The sequence below is a fragment of the Hyla sarda genome, chromosome 2 (assembly GCF_029499605.1).
Source record: "Hyla sarda isolate aHylSar1 chromosome 2, aHylSar1.hap1, whole genome shotgun sequence".
In the NCBI taxonomy this organism is placed as follows: Eukaryota; Metazoa; Chordata; class Amphibia; order Anura; family Hylidae; genus Hyla; species Hyla sarda.
This window is the reverse complement of record NC_079190.1, coordinates 49,085,170-49,105,574: the sequence shown is the minus strand read 5'-3', so window position 1 is coordinate 49,105,574 and position 20,405 is coordinate 49,085,170.

The following is a 20,405-nucleotide window of genomic DNA, read 5'->3' as shown; positions in this document are numbered from 1 at the left end:
TAAGCAATATATATTTGCATATTTTCTGCTAATACAAAATTGTATTTATCCCCCGGCATTCCTGGCTGTTGCGATCGCTGGTGCGGTCGGTCTCCCCTCTGCTCCGCTGCCGAGCACGGTCGTGTCTGGCAGGGGACACCGGGATGTGATGCTTTGGGACTCTGCTGACAGCCGTGCAGACAGCACATCGTGCCTGAGAAGCCGCCGGGATGAATGTGATGTAAGATCAGAAATCACACGCATAGCTGATGGCTTTTATCAAACTCCATATCATACTATTATGGCAAGACCAACAGATCCACATCTGTATAGTAGGATTGGGATTTTTTAATAGAAGTAATTTACAAATCTCTTTAACTTTCTGGCCCCAGGTGATTTAAAATAAAATGTTTTCTAGTGGAGTTCCCCTTTAAGGGATCCATGCTTGAGAATTGAAGGGATACACACCATTTTACACCTCCTGTCTTATATAAACTACTATACATTATGTTGAGAGTTTAAAAAAAAGTTCTGAAGTCATTAATGTCGAAAAATGTTGAGTTGATGGACGGCCCACTGTGCACAATGTAATTCTGACTACTACTTATACTACCTTGTCTCAAATCTTTCCTATTAATGTGTCTAAACAATTATCCTTAAATTGGTAGAATTGTTTCCATAGTGTTTAGTTTACAGTAAAGACATGAAAGATAATAAACTAAGTTCAGAAGGGAGGGGACCTGATCGTGAAAACTTTGCACTGGGCCCACCAAAGTGTTAAATTGGCCCTGCAGCCACCAGCCCTTACTAGCCATGTATATAACATATCCAGATCTCAGCAGGAGCATAAAGATTAGGCTGCACAATACTGCAGGGGGTATTGTAAAGTTCACCATAAACATGAAAGTTTTGTAGGTGGTTTTAATGAGACACAATAAACCGGTGTCTATGTAGACAGTCCAACTGTTTACTGAGTCATAGCCACTTATTTCCCATAGAAATAGCATCAGTTTACTAGGGCCAATAAGATGATAATGGTGAATCATGGAATAAAAGAAATAAAATAATTTATCTGACAGCTGCCTTTGTCTTTGTCTAGCTTAAAGGGGTACTCCGGTGAAAAACAATTTTCTAAATCAACTGGTGCCAGAAAGTTAGGGCTGGTTCACATCACGTTTTCTCCCATACGGGAGCGCATATGGCAAGGGGGAGCTAAAACCTCGCGCTCCCGTATGCCTTCATATGCGCTCCCGTATGTAATTCATTTCAATGAGCCGGCCGGAGTGAAAATTTCAGCGCAAAAATGAGCCGACCGGACCGAACGTTTCACTCCGGCCGGCTCATTGAAATTGATTGCTTTATTCACTTATACTCACAACATGTAATGCAGTCGGGGAGAGGGATCGGTGCAGGGGGGTAGGAGTAGTTGGCGACAGAATCTGTTTCACTCGTTACACGAGCTTCATCCGGCCATAACTACCTGGAACTCTGTGCTGCTTCTTATACAGGTGAAGCAGCATAGAGGGGGATTCGGTGCAGGGGGGAGGGGGGACAAAATTACCTTATACGCGGATGATATGCTGCTTTTCTTAGAAGACCCCTCAAAATCCCTCCCTGTAATAATGGAAATAATAGAAGAAAATGGTAATCTATCAGGACTAGCGATAAACTGGCAGAAATCTGTGCTTATGCCACTAGGTAATGATAAAACAGAATTTTCACACGGTTTATGAATAACAAAACCAGAAGAGGGATTTAACTATTTGGGAGTTGTGATCTCCGGAGATACAAATAGATCTCACCAAACAAATTCCTTAAAAGTACTTAAAGTTTTGGTAAAAAAGGAAAAAATATGGAATGAGATGAATCTGGCAAGAGCAGATAAGATAGTGCTGATTAAGTCAGTACTTATGCCAAAAATAATGTATACGCTTAGTTCAGTATCTATCTGGTGTGAACTGAAGCTATTTAAAAAAATTATAGCAATCTTTCATGCCTTGATCTGGGGCAGAAAGAGGGTCAGGATAAAACTGGATTATCTATGTCAACTTAAGGAAAAAGGTGGTATTGAATTGCCGGATATCTTTGGATATTTCTTATCAAGCCAGATTTATTTTATACTAGAATGGATGAAATTTTCCCTTTTTAGTTATTTGTTGTTGAACAGTGAGGGAGCGTTCGAGGATCTATATCAATTACTGGAATCCGGGAAATTGGAAGAAGGAATATGGAAAAAAATAGGGTAGTTAAAACATGGAAAATATTAAAAAAAGAATTGGATATAGTGGGTATATTAGGCGTATGTTTGACAACAATAAGCTGGAAAAAATCAATCTACTAAATAAAATGGGCACAAGAATATACATGGAGTTCTTGTATGGACTTTGTTTAATTTTACGTTTGTATGTTAAAGATAAAATAAAGTATTATAAAAAATAAAGATAAAAAAAAAAAAAAAAAATTTCACCGAAGTACCTCTTTAACCCCTTCCCTAAGAAAAATAAACATATGTGGTATTACCAAGTGCGGAAATGTCTGAATTATAAAAATATATTGTTAATTAAACCGCACGGTCAATGGTGTATGCACAAAAAAATTCCAAAGTCCAAAATAGTGTGTTTTTGGTCACTTTTTATATCATAAAAAAATGAATAAAAAGCGATCAAAAAGTCCGATCAATACAAAAATAGTACCGCTAAAAACTTCAGATCATGGAGCAAAAAATGAGCCCTAATACCGCCCCGTATGCCAAAAAATAAAAAAGTTATAGGGGTCAGAAAATGACAATTTTAAATCTATAAATTTTGTTGCATGTAGTTTATGTTTTTTTCCAGAAGTACGACAAAATCAAACCTATATAAGCAGGGTATCATTTTAATTGTATGGACCTACAGAATAAACATAAGGTGTCATTTTTACCTAAAAATGTACTGTGTAGAAACGGAAGCCACCAAAAGTTACAAAATTGCATTTTTTCTTCAATTTTGTCACACAATGATTTTTTTTTTCCATTCCGCGTAGATTTTTGGGTAGAATTATAGATGTCACTGCAAAGTAGAATTGGTGGCCCAAAAAATAAGCCATAATATGGATTTTTAGGTGCAAAATTGACAAGGTTATGATTTTTAAAAGTAAGGAGGAAAAAATGAAAGTGCAAAAACTGAAAAACCCTCTGTCCCCAAGGGGTTAAAGCTCACCTCCAGGAACTAAAACAAGACGTTTCCAGGATGTGTGCCTCAACAAATATATTTGGTTTTTTAAAAATATGCATTGAACATTTTTCACTTTTCTTGACTGCATCTGACTGAAGTGATGATCTATTCATTACTCCAGACACCGATGGGAAAAGCTTCAGTACAGACCTTCCAGGATCTCACACCATGATTGGTTTAGAGAGGCAAAGTCCGATCTTGTTGACTGAAGGAGCAAGCAGCCCCTTCACTAAGATCCTAAAGGGAATCATCCGCACTTCATGTTTCAAATTGCTGACACTGTTAGGTACCGTATTTTTCGCCGTATAAGACGCACTTTTTCTTCCCCAAAACTAGGTGGGGGGGGAAGTTGGTGTGTCTTATACGGCGAATACACACCTATCACGGCGGTCCCTGCTGCCATCAATGGCCGGGACCCGTGGCTAATACAGGACATCACCGATTGTGGTGAGCCCCTGTATTAACCCTTCAGACGCGGCGATCTAAGCTGACCGCCGCGTCTGAAGCGAAAATAGCACTAACCCGGCTGTTCAGTCGGGCTGTTCGGGACCGCCGTGGCGTCCCGAACAGCTTACAGGACACCGGGAGGGACCTTACCTGCCTCCTCGGTGTCTGCTCCGTGCCGGGATCCCCTGCATGGACGGCGCTCTCCTTCGTCGTCATCACATCGTCGCGCATGCTGTCCCGTCATCCAATAGGAGCGGCGTGCGTAGCGGCGTGCGTAGCAGCATACGTAGCGACGTCATGGCGGCGATGGAGAGCGAGGATACCGGGCAGCAGAGATGTTCCGGAGCGACAGGGACACCCTGGGGACGCGGCGACAGCGATGGAGGGCGACATCCAAGGCAGCGGTGACGGGTCCGGAGCGGCGGGGACACGTGAGTACTACCTCCTATACCAGTGGTCTTCAACATGCGGACCTCCAGATGTTGCAAAACTACAACTCCCAGCATGCCCGAAGAGCCAACGGCCGTCCTGGCATGTTGGGAGTTGTAGTTTTGCAACATCTGAAGGTCCGCAGGTTGAAGATCACTGTCCTATACTTTACATTGTATTTGGTTCAGAATCTTTATTTTCTAGATTTTTATCCTATAAAATTAGGTGCGTCTTATATTCTGGAGCGTCTTATATAACGAAAAAAATGGTAGCTGTTAGAGCAAGGAGACACATGGTGTTTTTCATATCTGTCTGCGCTACTCTAATATAGAAAAAAATTATTTTATTCTCTCGTGAAAGAGTCAAAAAGATGTTGCCAAGCATCTTAAGTGCTGAGAGCTGGAACACCTCCTAGATCCTCCTCAAATCCCTTCTTGATTGACAGTCAGCTGGAAGCCAGGCCCTGTTTAGCAAATCTTGCAACTGTGCACAATTTGTATGTACAGTGCAGGGATGAGATTTGGAAACAGGGCTTGGCTTTCAGCTGTCAATCAAGCAGGGACAGGGCTGGTAGGGGGAGCGAGCAGATGTTACAGCCCTTATTACTTCAGGGGTTTGGAAGCACCTTGTTGAAATTTGGCACCAGAGAATAAAATCATGTTTTTACTTTATGGAAGCACAGATAAGTATATAAAATATATCATGTGTCTCCTTGCTCTAATAACTATCTAACAGAGCATATGACTTTGTCCACATTGTTTTAGGTGGATTCCATGTGGATTTTCATTCAATGTTGATATCCAGAAGAAATCCACATCACGTAAATTTCAATGAAACATTTTAAACCAGAACCAAGAACTGACATGTCAATTCTTGATGAGAATTTTCCCATAGAAGTCACTGGAACTCGGCCACCAAAAAAGTGTATAAAAACAATGCACCAAAATGTGCATCTAAAATCCAGTATCCATGTGTTGTCTGGCTGTGGACCTCTAGCTGAAACATGAAATTAAATTTCTTTCAACATATCCAATTTTCACTCATTATAGAAACACTGTATGGCTGGAGGCTGTATGTCTGTGGGGGAACTATTCTGCACCTAATGTGGGGAACTATTCTGCACCCAATGGGGGGGACTATACTGCAACTAATGTGGGGGACTATACTGCACCTAATGTGGGGGAACTATACTACACCTTATGTGGGGAAACTATACTGCACCTAATGTGGGGAAACTATACTGCACCTAATGTGGGGAACTATACTGCATCTAATGTGGGGGACTATACTGCACCTAATGTGGGGGAACTATACTGCACCTAATGTGGGGAATTATACTGCACCTAATATGGAGGAACTGTACTGCACCTAATGTGGGGGAACTATACTGCACCTAATGTGGGGGAACTATACTGCACCTAATGTGGGGAACTATACTGCACCTAATGTGGGGAACTATACTGCACCTAATGTGGGGAACTATACTGCACCTAATGTGGGGGAACTATACTGCCAACTAAATGTGGGGGAACTACAACCTAATGTGGGGGAACTATACTGCCTACCTAATGTGGGGGAACTACAACCTAATGTGGGGGGAACTATACTGCCTACCTAATGTGGGGGAGCAACAACCTAATGTGGGGGAACTATACTGCCAACCCTAATGGGGGAAACTACAACCTATTGTGGGGGGATCTATACTGCCAACCTAATGTGGGAGGAACTATGCTGCCTACCTAATGTGGGGGGAACTGTGCTGCGTACTTAAAGGGGTAGTCCACTAATAAGATATATAAGTGTGCATAGGAATTTGTTCAAGTTTTTTTTTTATTTAACTATAGTCTGGCTCTCCAACTGTCTGAGGTATAGTGAACTGGCCCCCTGTTTAAAAAGTTTGAGGACCCCTGTTCTAATGTCTTTGCATTACTGTACAACACTGGGAAGGAGGGGATTTATCAATGCTTGACCACAAAAAAACTGGTATAGAAAAAACAGCAAAAGTCACACATTTTTGCGCAAATTATCAATTGCTCAAAAATACTATTCCCCCCATGTGCAGAGTTTAACGAAAGAAATTGGAAAATAACAATGAACACATAAAGTTTATCTTAAATTTAACCTTGATGCACAAAAATAAAAGCAAAACATTAGTTTTGGAAATCAGCAGTGCACGGAAGAACGCATGTCCCCTTCCTCATTTTCTTTTGAAAGCAAGCTGGAGATCTTGACCAAGTATCCTGTTAATGCACTGTTTGGCAAACTAATCTCTTTCACCTCCAAACTTGCCTCAGTACACACGTCTTCACATATTTCTTGGAATATTGAGGAATTTCTGTGTTTTGTCACGGATCTCATAAACCAAAATATTTACTTGTAGGAGGTGATCATGTGACCTGGTTTAGGAACATTTTCACACAGCAATGAGTTATGTTGATTTCGATCCACAATGAATTGTCCTCAACAAATAATGAAAGACTGGGTTACAAAATAGTGAGAATTTTTAAACATGGAGGTTTTTTTTGGATAAAATTTAGTGCAGATAAAACTTGGAACACTTCTCTATAATAACCAGACAACATTTCATGTTCAAACCCGTGAATGACAGGTGTAGTAAAAGCAACTTAACTTTTTGTTTGCCAGAAATGATTTACATTAGAGCCATATATATATATATATATATATATATATATATATATATATATTCTTGTATGTACAATTCAGGGGGAAATGGCACCCTCTTTAGCTGTGCACCCCTCCCCCTTTTTCACAGGTGAAGTTTGAAATGGATCCAGCATGTCACCCAGTCAGAGGCTATATGCCCAGCAGAGGTGAGTGGATAGTTGAGCGTTAGGCTCAGAATTTGTGCTAGGGTCCCATCCTAAATGAGGCCACCTCCCTGTGGTGGATGGGGGACACGTTCTGATCAAAAAGTGCGCTAAGAGCCTCAATTTTTTGACCAATGTGTGCTGCTGCAATCCTCTTTTTTTGTATACTCATATATATATATATATATATATATATATATATGACTCACTGACTTCTGTAGTAGAATATTGTGGACATACTCTGTAACCTGTGCAGAGGTCCTGGTTCAGGGAGGGGGAGAATGGGAGCTATAATCATTGCCTATTGTCAGTGGTAGCTTTCTTGTGAGGCTTAGTGGCCATGGTGAAAAGTACAAGATTTTAGAATTTTTTATTTTTTGGGGAGGTGATTTGTTTTCTACAGATACTATGTTCAACAACAATAACAAAAAACTATACGTTGCTTTAAGTAATGTTTTTTTTATGGAGTATGTCAAATCTGTTTTCAGGAACTTAGACATATGTGAGCAGATTTGTCAGTTTTATCACTAGACAGTATTATTATTTCTATTGTAAGAAAAAGTTAACCCTTTAAAATACTGGGATTTCTCATCGACTACTATTTGAGTTGAAGGAACTTTTGAAAAGTTTGGTTCTCTAGACTCGCAGACCTTAGTTTTGTTCTGCCCTGTTTGGCTAAAACCGAAAATAAAATAAGCCCTTAAAGAAGTTTATAACACTGCCTAATACCTCTAAACCCCTGTCTAACACTGTTAAGAGTGTATTCAAGTAGTTTTAAAGTGTCTTTAAGGAACAGTTATGGCAACATGCAGTAACCCATGGTAACTATTCCAGCTCGTCCATTTTTAGGCTTATTTACGCCAAAATAAAACAGACTAAATTATTCCTGGTTGTCAGTAGATGCCTGCTAGTGTTTAGACATGAGCACATTTTTTTAAAATTCAATTCGGCTGATTCGCCGAATTTTCCGAAATAATTTGGTCCACATTTATTCATGGCGAAACTATTTCCACCTAAAAACCCTGGGAAATGGCAGTGTAGAAATAGGGAGAGGTTCCTGTGTGGGGCTGCCCTTTTTAGTGCGAGTAACACTTGCCAAGAAGGGAATTAATAATCTGAGAGTATGGCCTTACAGGGGAAGTTTTTATCCCCACCGGTTACAATGAACCATACGTTGTTCCCTTCCACCTTTTAGAGTTCTTTGCATCACATCAATACTTAGTGGTGTAGGTGGCACATGGTGTTTTTTGCACACCTTTCCTTTTGTTTGATTTCAAAAACATTTTAAGAACATATATTTTATCCTAAGAAAAGTTAAGTTTTAGCTAATGCATATCCTCAATACTTACTTGTGGTCTGATGGCGAGGAATATCTGTAACTGGGGAGCAGCACCTTAAACATGTTTTGCTCTAGCCATATTTGTGAAGTGTTGGTGTGGCACCATGGTCAATCTACTCTGATGCATCAGGCATTGGTGGGTCGAAATCCTGGCAGATCCATGCCTGATTCATCTGCACAAAGGTCAGTCTCTCCACATTTTTTGTGGACAGGCTAGTTCTCCTTGGGGTTACTATGGCCCCCACCGCACTAAACACCCGCTCTTATGGCACACTACCGGCCGGGCAGGACAGCTTCTCCAGGTCAAACTCTGCTAGTTGCGGCCACAAATCAAGTTTGGCTGCCTAGAAGTCCAGCGGATCTTCAAGGTGTGTTGGCATGGTCATGTCATGGTATGCTATCACCTGCTGGTTCAGGTCCTGCTCCAGGTCTACCTGCTGCTGATGAGTTGCTTCGCTATGCATGTGTAAAAAGCTACTCATCAGCGACTGTATACTCAGGCTGCTGCTGATGGAGCTGGTACTGCTCCTGCCACCCCACCCCTCCCCAGCAGCCATGGAAGGTGAGTGCAGAGGGCCCCCTGAGTCAGACCTGCGAGAGGATGGATGATGGCGCAGATAGGCATCGGCCAACTGATTACGTAGGATGTCTCTGTAGTAGGTCAGTTTGTCCTCCCTCTCAGTGGGTGTGAAAAAGGTCCCCATTTTGTGCCGGTAGCGAGGGTCCAATAAGGTGGAGAGCCAGAAGTCGTCATCCCGCTGCCGAATGGTGACAATTCGGCGGTCAATACACAAGCAAGTGAGCATGCATCGTGCCATTTGTGCAAGTGACTCGGAGGGACTCCCACTGTATACTGCCACGGTGTGTCTGGGTCCTCTGTCTCGCCTTCCTCATAACCCTCTAGCTCCTCTAGCTGCTCCTGCACCTCCTCTCCTGTCAGATGACTAGGAAAACCGCCCATGGCTTTTCACTGTTCATATAGTTGATCCAACATATGGAGGGTGGAATTCCAACGTGTGGAAATGTCGCAACTCAGACTATGTTTGGGGATGCCATTCTGACGCTGCAGCTCAAGGAGGGTGTGCTTTGCAGTGTACGAGTTGCTGAAGTTCATGCAAAGTTTCCTTCCCATTGTTAGGATGTCTTGCAGATGGGGGAAACACTTCAGGGACCGCTTGACAACCAGATTGAACACATGTGCCATACAGGGCGCATGGCTCAGCCTTCCTTGTCACAGAGCAGACAAGATGTTCTTTCCGTTTTCGGTCACAATGGTTCCCATTTCCAGTTTTCGTGGAGTAAGCCATGATTCTATTTCTTTATTAATTACTTTTAGCAGTTCCTCCCCTGTGTGACTCCATTTGCCAAGGCAAACCATGTGAAGAACAGTGTGACACCACCGTACCTTGCACACATGGTATGCTGGAAGGGCACTGAGACTTGTCTGTGCAGTGGACGCTGAGGAGACGGTGGAGGATGAGGGGGCGGAGTCGCACACACACACAGGACCAATGGCCTGAAAGCGTGGAGGCGGAAGCGGCGTTACCTGTCCAAGTTGCTGTTGTGGCTATGGTACACACCAACAGGCTCAAGGACTTTCTGTTCCACATATTTGTGCAGAGCTGGTACTGCCTTTTTAGAAAAGAAATGACGGCTTTGGACTTTCCACCTTGGCTCGGCACAAGCCATCAGTTCTCTGAAAGGTGCAGAATCCACCACTTGAAAAGGGAGGGACTGCAGCACCAGCAACTTGGACAGGAGCACATTCAGCTTCTGCGCCGTTGGATGAGTGGGCGCATATTGCTGTCTCTTGGACATCGCTATGCTGATGGATTGCTGCTGGAATGACTGACTCGAAGTAGGAGGAGCAGGAGCATCTGGAGCGACAGAAGATGGATATGACACACAGCTCCCTTCGACTGAGGTGGTGGAGCCTTGGCTGGCTGAAACATGGAGCGGCGCACCACTGTGTGATTCAGTAGGCTGGACCACCACATCGGAGCCACGGTTCTCCCAGGATGCTTTATGGTTACGCTGCATATGTTGACACAGGGCAGTGGTGCCAACATTGGGACCCTGGCGTCGCTTCACCTTCTGCCGACACATCTTGCATGTGGCCATGTTAACCTCCTCCGGATGCTTGATGAAAAAATGCCACACCGCCGAGTAGCTGATTTTCCCACCAAGAGTCCACACTGAATGACTGCTACTGCTGCCAACTCCAGGAACCCCTGTTCCACTACCTAACGGGAAGGTAGGCTGTCGCAAAGCAGGTGGTCTACCCCAGGCACATTTGGCTCCAGACTTTCCACTTTTGCCACCATGCTGACTGCCAACCATTCTACCACCTTGCTGGCTCAGCTGCTGCCTCATGGGCAACCTGCAACCCTCTTCTCCTGATGATGATGAAACCCCTTCTGCACCCGGCTCCCAAATGCGATTGGCTTCATCATCATCGAGTTGTGTCTGCACGTCACTGATGTCCTCCTAAGGTTCCTCAACAGTGTATGCTTCGGGAGTCTAAACGCTTGCAATACCACCTCCGACACCACTCTCCTCATCACTACTTGCCCGCCTAGCAGAGGAAGCTGCGGATGTCTCCTCCACTTCTTGGCTGGGCAGTAGCTGCTCACTGTCCTCTAGATCGTCCTCACTAAATAGTTGAGCTGAACCCACAGCATAAGATACTTCTGTGGTGGAGGGAACAGCATAGGACAGAGGCAATGGGAGGACAGGGACTGCTCCCGGGCCATGCCAACTGAGGTTTGTGTCTGAGGAACCCACCGGCTGTTGACTGGTTGGTGTCAGATGTCACTTGTGATGAAGTGGATGACCGTGTTAACCAATCAATGACGGCAGATGGGTTGCTTGTCAAGACACGACCGCTAGCTGATACCGGGAGCTCAGTCTTTTTGCTGCGACTCCTGCTGCCACTTGCCACTAGTCTGCTGCGACCTCTGCCTGATGAAATTAGGTTTCTTTCACTCCTCTGTGCACATCCTGGCACTTCTCTGTCTGACATACTTAGGGCATATATGAGGGGAGTACAATACGCTCCACAACGCTTAAAACAGTATTTGTCTACAACATCAGCAGGTGTGTACTTTTGCCTGGCCTTTCATAGCATATAGGCCCTTGAGACTTTAACAGGAACAAAATAGTACACCACTTAAATGTACATATGTGGTTGGAACTTATGAGGGGATAACAATGAGCTACAGTATGCTTAAAAAGTGTTTGTGTACAACACCAGCCGGTGAGTACTTTTGCCTGGCCTTTCACAGTATCTAGGCCCTTGAGACTTTAACAGGAACAAAATTGTACACCACTTAGATGTACGTATGTAGTATGCACTGATGAGGGGAGTAAAATGCGCTCCAGTATGCTTAAAAAAGTATTTGTGTACAACACCAGCAGTACACACCAGTGATGCAGCACACAGTCACTGTGTACTACACCAAAAATTGCACTTTCTCTCTCAATCTCACTCCCTCCCCTATCAATGCTTCTAGGCAGGATTTGTGCTTGAGCTGAATCACTGCTGTCACCGTAGTGACTGGGAGGTGAATCGTTGCAGTAAGAATGCTTTTCTGTGCAACACACACTGCTCTCTGTCCCTCTGTGCAACAGAATGCTGATGTGACTAGGAGGTGAATCGCTGCTGGAAAAAAAGCTTTCCTGGCCAACACACAGCGCTGTCTATCTCTATATAAGGCTGTGACATAACAGGGATGACTGGCTGCTGACAGACTGCAGGCTGCATGTGATTTAGGGTCATCCAGCCTACACTTATTCCCGCCTTCCCAGGATTCCTTGTCCCAGGTCATCACATGTGGATCCTCCATTTTAGATGCCCTTTAGCCTGGTCCGCACTAAATGGAGTTTAATGAAGCGATTTGCGCTATCGAATTGCGCCGATATTCGCATTCATTGCAAATCAAATTTTTCCAGAAATTCATAACGAATTTGGATTCGTCACATTCGATTTGCTCATCCATACTAGTGTTAATATGCACATGTAGGCATGGGAAAATGCTGTGGCTTTATCCCAGTGTGCCAAAAAGTATGTTTTTTTCATGGAGTAGAAACAGAATTGGCATTCTAAAATAGTGAAGCTTGAAGAAAAAAAGCCCCCCAAAAATTATCACTTTTCTGGGAATGATGGGATATGTTCATGTAGGCCTGGCTGGAAGTAGGGTGATGGTGGATCAGTATGCCTAGTAGTAGCCCGCGTACAGCAGATGGTGGTAGAGTTATCTATAGCCAGCAGAAAGCAGGCATTGGTGGACTAGGTTTACTTCTACCCAGGCTTTGTGATACATGAGGTGCTGACATAAAGTCCTAATTCCTAAATTTGGACCCTGCCTGTGCCTCACTTTCTCTCCGCAGATACGACACTGTATAAACCTACACTATTCCTCTGAATTATAACACCAATAGAAATGGCAACTAAAACTCCTATAATAATGCTCTTACAAATGTCACCACAAAAGTAACCACCAATAATGCACAATTTAATGCAAAAATGTATAAATTTTATTAATAATCTCACCACAATACAAAAAAGAGAAAGACAACCCCACCCCTAAAAAACATACCCCGGAAATGGCACCGGTTCCCTGGTCCTGAATATAATCAGATGGTATATAACAGGAACACTGCACAATAAAGATATATCCCCCTTTACATCAGTACGGCAATGATTACATCAGTAACAAAATCATGTATAAAATAAACCCTCATTCATTACCTGTAGCAGGCATGTTCCCACAGGCCATCCGGGGACACCGTGCACCCTCAACGGACGTCGTTTCGTGGGTCTCCCCACTTCGTCAGGAGGTGCTGTCATCTCACCCCTTTGCTCCTTATATATATATATATATATATAGACATATATAGATACGACACTGTGCCTGCTTTCATGCATCTGGTAATATAGTAAATAATTTACACATGGCAGGATACCGTTTTAGAATTTTTTTTTTCTCAAGCCTTCAGATCCAGCACCAGTGTCATCGTCACTTGCTTCTGAACTGCTCGGACCTGAAGGCCTGCTGACGTCCTCCTCATTAAACTCCTCTTCATCATTCCTCTCAGTTAGCACTTCTGATGTGTCATCTTAGCCTCCTTGTTCCCCGGCACCACATCCACCATGATGCTTTCAAGAATCCTCACCACGCCTACCACCAGTCCCACTAGTGCTATGCTCAGCCATTGAAGCTCCTTCCCCCACCTCAGCGACTGTTACACTCCTTAAGGCTAGTGCTATTCTTCCGCGTAGCAGTAGGGGGGAAGCAAAGACAGAGATGAGGAAACAGACCCTCTAGGATGGACAATTCCTTTACAAGACATATTTTTAAAGGATCATTTTATCTTTTTTGTGATTTTTTTCACCAACCTACTTGTCAACTTTAAGTTTCAAGGTTTTGAACTGTATGTATCTTACACCAAGGTACATATAAGGCAAGTTTAATAAATCCAAAATTTAAAAAATACAGTCGCTTTAGAAGCCTAATGTGTTTGGAAAGCACAGGCTTTTTATTATAATTGGTGTTTGAGTGTACACAATTAACAACAACAAAACTGTGTTAACAGGCCAGATACGTGTCAAAGGAATACGCTTTGCGTGCCAGAGATGACTACATAATGAGTACTAACTGTGTTTGTGGGACTACACTGCTCAAAAAAATAAAGGGAACACTAAGATAACACATCCTAGATCTGAATGAATGAACTAATCGTATGAAATACTTTCGTCTTTACATAGTTGCATGTGCTGACAACAAAATCACACAAAAATTATCAATGGAAATCAAATTTATCAACCCATGAATGTCTGGATATGGAGTCACACTCAAAATCAATGTGGACACATGCACATTTGTGGCCTGCTGGAGGTCATTTTGCAGGGCTCTGGCAGTGCTCCTCCTTGCACAAAGGCGGTTGTAGTGGTCCTGCTGCTCGGTTGTTGTCCTTCAAGGCCTCCTCCACGTCTTCTGATGCACTGGTCTGTCTCCTGGTTGCGCCTCCATGCTCTGGACACTACGCTGACAGGCACAGCAAACCTTCTTGCCACAGCTTGTATTGATGTGCCATCCTGGATGAGCTGCACTACCTGAGCCACTTGTGTGGGTTGTAGACTCCGTCTCATGCTACCACTAAAGTGAAAGCACCACCAGCATTCAAAAGTGACAAAAACATCAGCCAGGAAGCATAGGAACTGAGAAGTGGTCTGTGGTCACCACCTGCAGAACCACTCCTTTATTGGGGGGTGTCTTGCTAATTGCCTATAATTTCCACCTGTTGTCTGTTCCATTTGCACAACAGCATGCAAAATTGATTGTCAATCAGTGTTGCTTCCTGAGTGGACAGTGTGATTTCACAGAAGTGTCATTGACTTGGAGGTACATTGTGTTGTTTAAGTGTTCCCTTTATTTATAATTGTTTTTTTTTAGCAGTGTATATGAAGTTAAACTTACCTGTATTAACACTACAGGCTACATACGTACTACTCATCAACACACTTTTTGACTGGCAAAGATTATTGCACAATGCTTACTCATGGTGTTTGCGGAACTATATAAAATGCACCAGAACTACAGGCCAGATACCGATCACTGCACTGGCTCCAAAAGGCTTTGGATTTGTGGTAGCAAAAGATGAGTCCTTCAGAGGCTTTCAGAAGGATGTCCCCTTATCTGCTGTATAGGAGCCCCTTTAAGTTTCTTGTATGGGGATTGACTCCTGTTCACACACACACACACACACACACACACACACACACACAATCACAATGTCTCTCTTTCTAATCTGTATCTATCTATCTTTCTCTCTCTTTCTAATCTGTATCTATCTATCTTTCTCTTTCTAATCTGTATCTATATCTTTCTAATCACTAACTGTCCCTATGTCTGTCTCTCTCTCTCTCTGTCTCCACTCTGCAGAAGTTCAGAGTGCTCTGAATACTGTGGGTGATGTCAGTGCCCTTTTATCTGTGTCCCTTGCTGTGTCCTATTGGCCTTTGTGCTTGATTGACACAGTTAGCAGCAAATCACATGATAGACCTGGGTTATCATGTCATCTGCTGCTTTCCCTACGTCATCTCACCGCCTCCTGCCTGCCCTGCTTGTTCCGCCCGCCAAAAAAACATGCTTTCAATTTTTTTCACACTATTTACTGGCTCACTGGAGCTGAACTGGTAAAAGCTCAAGTGTTCGGCAAGCCGTAAAAATCCAAGAGTTCGGGTTGAATCCGGGTTTGCCTGATACGGCTCGCTCATCTCTAATTACTAGAGATGTCGCAAATTGTTCGCCGGCGAACAGTTCCCGGCAAATTTCGCTTGTTTGCGTTCGCATCGCCGAGCGAACATATGTGAAGTTCGATCCGCCCCCTATACTTTAACATTGCAGTACACTTTGACCCTGTGAGTCAGAGACAGCAGACACGTTACAGCCAATCAGCAGCAGTCCTTCCCTTCCAGTCGTCACTGTCAGTTCACGTCACAGTTGCCAGTTTTTTTGCCTGTAGGGCAAATTGTGTCACCCTAGTGCAAATCACATTAGGTGTGATAGTTGTGCAAATAAAAAAATAAAAAAAAGCCTTTTTTGGCTGTTAAATAAAACCAGTCGTCACTGTCAGTTTATGTCACAGTTGCCATTTTTTTTTGCCTGCAGGGCAAATTGTGTCACCCTAGTGCAAATCACATAAGGTGTGACACTTGTGCAAATTTAACCAAAAAAATGACAGCCAGAGGAAGGCCACCCCGCAAGGGCCGTCATGGTGCTGGGATTCCCTTTGGCCCTAGAATGGCCAGTGTTCAGAGGCCACGAAAGTTCTGAGGACTTAGATGACTGGCTATCACAAGACACCCAATCTACTACTAAAGCTTCCGCTCGGAACCTTGATGCACCGTCCTTCTCCTCCTCTAGCTTAGCTTCGGGCACCTCTCATGCTACCACTTGCCCGCCTGCTGCCACCACCAACACTAGCACCGCAGCAGCTTTACTTGATCCGTCAGAGGAGTTATTTACACATCAGTTTGAAGACATGAATGATGTGCAACCATTATTGCCAGAGGATGTAGTTAAAAGGGATATGTCTCAGTCAGGCAGCATTACACACATGGACGTACGGTGTGATGATGATGTTGTACCCGCTGCTGCTTCCTTTCTTGAGGTGTCACATAGCGGTGAAGGTGTTGATGATGACGATGTGTCCGTGGATGCCCCGTGGGTGCTCGCTAAAAGAGAAGAAGAGGGGGAAAGTTCAGATGGGGAGACAGAGAGGAGGAGGAGACGAGTTGGAAGCAGGGGGATGTCGTCGCCAGGAGCTAGTGGCACAGTCAGACAGCATGCATTGGCACCCGGGGTCAGCCAGACGGGACGCCACTCAACGCATGCTGTTGCCCCCACCAGAATGCCATCATCGCAGAGCTCAGCAGTGTGGCATGTTTTTTTGTGTGTCTGCCTCTGACAACAGCGAGGCCATTTGCAACCTGTGCCAGAAGAAACTGAGTTGTGGGAAGTCCAACACCCACCTAGGCACAACTGCTTTGCGAAGGCTCATGATGTCACATCACAAACGCCTATGGGATCAACACATGAGTACAAGCAGCACACAAAGTCAAAGCCGCCATCCTCCTCCTGGTCCAGCATCTTCAGCCAGGTCAACCACTGCTGCTCTCCCTGCCCCCTCTCAACCATCCACCTCTCCGTCTCTCGCCTTGAGCAGTTCCTGCTCATCTGCCCACAGTCAGGTGTCTGTCAAGGAGATGTTTGAGCGCAAGAAGACAATGTCTCAAAGTCACCCCCTAGCCCGGCGTCTGACAGCTGGCTTGTCGGAACTGCTAGCCCGCCAGCTTTTACCATACAAGCTGGTGGAGTCTGAGGCCTTTAAAAAATTTGTAGCCATTGGGACACCGCAGTGGAAGGTACCCGGACGAAATTTTTTTGCGCAAAAGGCAATCCCCAACCTTTACTCCATTGTGCAAAAGGAAATTATGGCATGTCTGGCACACAGTGTAGGGGCAAGGGTCCATCTGACCACTGATACCTGGTCTGCAAAGCATGGTCAGGGCAGGTATATCGCCTACACTGCTCATTGGGTAAACCTGGTGATGGCTGCCAAGCATGAAATGCGTGGCTCTGCAGAGGAGTTGGTGACACTGCCACGACTTGCAGGCAGGCCTGCTGCCACCTCCTCTACTCCTCCTACTCCATCCTCTTCCATAACATCCTCGGCCGAGTCCTCTTCCACTGCTGCGTCTTGCTCCACATCACCGGCACCCCCCCCCCCCCCCCCCCAGCTCCCAAGGTGCTATTCCACATCCCGGATACGGCAGTGTCAAGCCATCTTAAAAGCGGAAAGTCACACCGCACCAGCGCTCCTGTCGGCCCTGAACGCACAGGTGGACCAGTGGCTGACTCCGCACCAACTGGAGATCGGCAAGGTGGTTTGTGACAACGGAACAAATTTGTTGGTGGCATTGAGGTTGGGCAAGTTGACACATGTGCCGTGCATGGCACATGTGTGTAATCTGATTGTACAACGTTTTGTGCTCAAGTACCCAGGCTTACAGGATGTCCTGAAGCAGTCCAGGAAGGTGTGTGGCCATTTCAGGCGTTCCTACACGGCCATGGCGCACTTGTCAGATATCCAGCGGAGAAACAACATGCCAGTGAGGCGCTTCATTTGCGACAGCCCGACGCGTTGGAATTCAACACTCCTAATGTTCAACCGCCTGCTCCAACAAGAAAAAGCCGTCAACGAATATTTGTATGACCGGGGTGCTAGGACATCATCTGCGGAGCTGGGAATTTTTTTGCCACATTACATGTGCAATGCCTGTAGGCTCATGCGTCCTTGAGGAGGTGAGAAACCTGGTCAGTCGCACCGAATGCACCATCAGCGACATCATACCGTTTGTTTTCTTCCTGGAGCATGCCCTGCGAAGAGTGCTGGATCAGGCAGTAGATGAATGTGAAGAGGAAGAGTTGTGGACACCATCACCACCAGAAACAGCCTTATCAGCATCGCTTCCTGGACCTGCGGCAACGCTGGTAGAGGATATTGAGGAAGAGGAGTCAGAGGAGGAATGTGGCTTTGAAGAGGAGGAGGAAGACCAACCACAGCAGGCATCCCAGGGTGCTCCTTGTCACCTATCTGGTTCCCGTGGTGATGTACGTGGGAAGAAGATTATACCTTCCCTGAGATCACTGAGGACGAGGAACGGGACATGAGTAGCTCGGCATCCGTCCTTGTGCAAATGGGGTCTTTCATGCTGTCGTGCCTGTTGAGGGACCCTCGTATAAAAAGGATGAAGGAGAACGACCTGTACTGGGTGTCCACACTACTAGACCCCCGGAATAAACATAAAGTGCCTGACATGTTACCGCATTACAGCAAGGCGGAAAGGATTCAGCAGGTCCAAAAGAAATTAAGAAGTATGCTGTACACAGCGTTTAAGGGTCATGTCACAGCACAACAGGGATCTAACAGGGGAAGAGGTGAAAATAATCCTCCTCCTACGAGGAGGATCGGCTGCGGCTGCGACAATACCAAATTTTCCAGCCAAGTGTACATGCCTAATTTTTCTGGCCTCTGCTGCTGCACTTTTTCTGGTGCTGCAATTTTTCTCGCTGCTGCTACAGATGCGGCTGCGACAATATAAAATTTTTCATCCATGTGTACATGCCTAATTTTTCTGGCCTCTGCTGCTGTACTTGTTATGGTTCAGCAATTTTTCTGGCCGCTGCTACAGAAGCGGCTGCAACAATACCAAATTTTTCAGGCATGTGTACATTCCTAATTTTTCTGGTACTCTCTGCTGACATCTCTGTCCATTTTAGCAACCGTGGATATTAGATGTATGCTAAGGGTAGCATGGTGACTCAGAGGTTAGCACTGCTGCCTTGCAGCGCTGGGGCCTTGGGTTCAAACCCCTCTATGTGCTGCCTAATATGGGGGAATCTTATGTTCTGCCTAAAGGGGAGCTCTAACTATGTGCTGCCTAAAGGGAAGCTCTAACTATGTGATGCCTAAAGGGGGCTAAAGCACATTATTCCAAACCATTTAGGAATAATAGGTGATTTATGCCCTTTATGGGATAAAACCAGACTCTGTATCAACTATGTAATTTTCCATGGGAGTTTTGCCATGGATCCCACTCCGGCACGCCACAGTCCCCTTGAAACAACTTTTAAATCACTATTGTGGTCAGAAAGAGTCCCTGTGGGTTTTAAAATTCACCTGCCCATTGAAGTCAATGGCGGTTCGCCCGGTTCGCCGGTTCGCGAACTTTGGCAGAAGTTCGTGTTCGCGGTTCGCGAACCAAAATTTTTATGTTCGCGACATCACTACTAATTACTAATAACATGTGGTCTGATTTGATTCTACCTCACAAATAGACTGCGGGCAGACTATACAAGAAGATCCCTGAAGCGGCAGGAGGCAGGTGACCCCCATAATTGTACTACAGGTGGTCCAATATGTGAATACAAGCACCACAACAACTTCTAAAGCCATTATCATCATCTAAAGAGTTGACGGTGAGCATCTGAAGGGTTAAAGGCATTATCACTGATGTCTGTCTGTAGCGGCGACAGACAGCAGCCAGAATGCCCCTTATGGATGTAAATGTACAGCCTAGTTAAATGGGCACTGTCAGAATCAAAGACATTTTATATGTTGTATATCTTGGCAAAACATTAAACTTTCTTATATACTTAATAAAAAAATGTAATCTATTTTTACTAGAAATCAAGGCTCAAAAAAAGACCATTATAGGTCTCCATACCACTCAGAACATGGTGTTGCTCGGCTGCAGCATCATCTTTGAAGCCCAAAGTCCAGTAGGTGTGCTCACTCTTGTCCTATCAGACTGCAGCATGAAAACACAGAGGGGGGGGGGGGGTTCAAAGCAGCATGCATTGATTGTATGAAGAGACCCAGCACAGCACAGCAGACTCAGGAAAGCAGTGAATGCATGGTGAGTGAGAGCCGGTTCAGTGCTTGCCATGGACACACCCTGTCCAGAGCAGTGGAGGTCAGGATGAGCAAGCAGCAGAATCAATGGATTTTTGAGCCAAGTATAGAAGCTAGACACATAAAAAATGCATGTAAATCATCTGTATGATCTAGTGAGTAACATATAGAAGCGTTATTTTCTTTTGT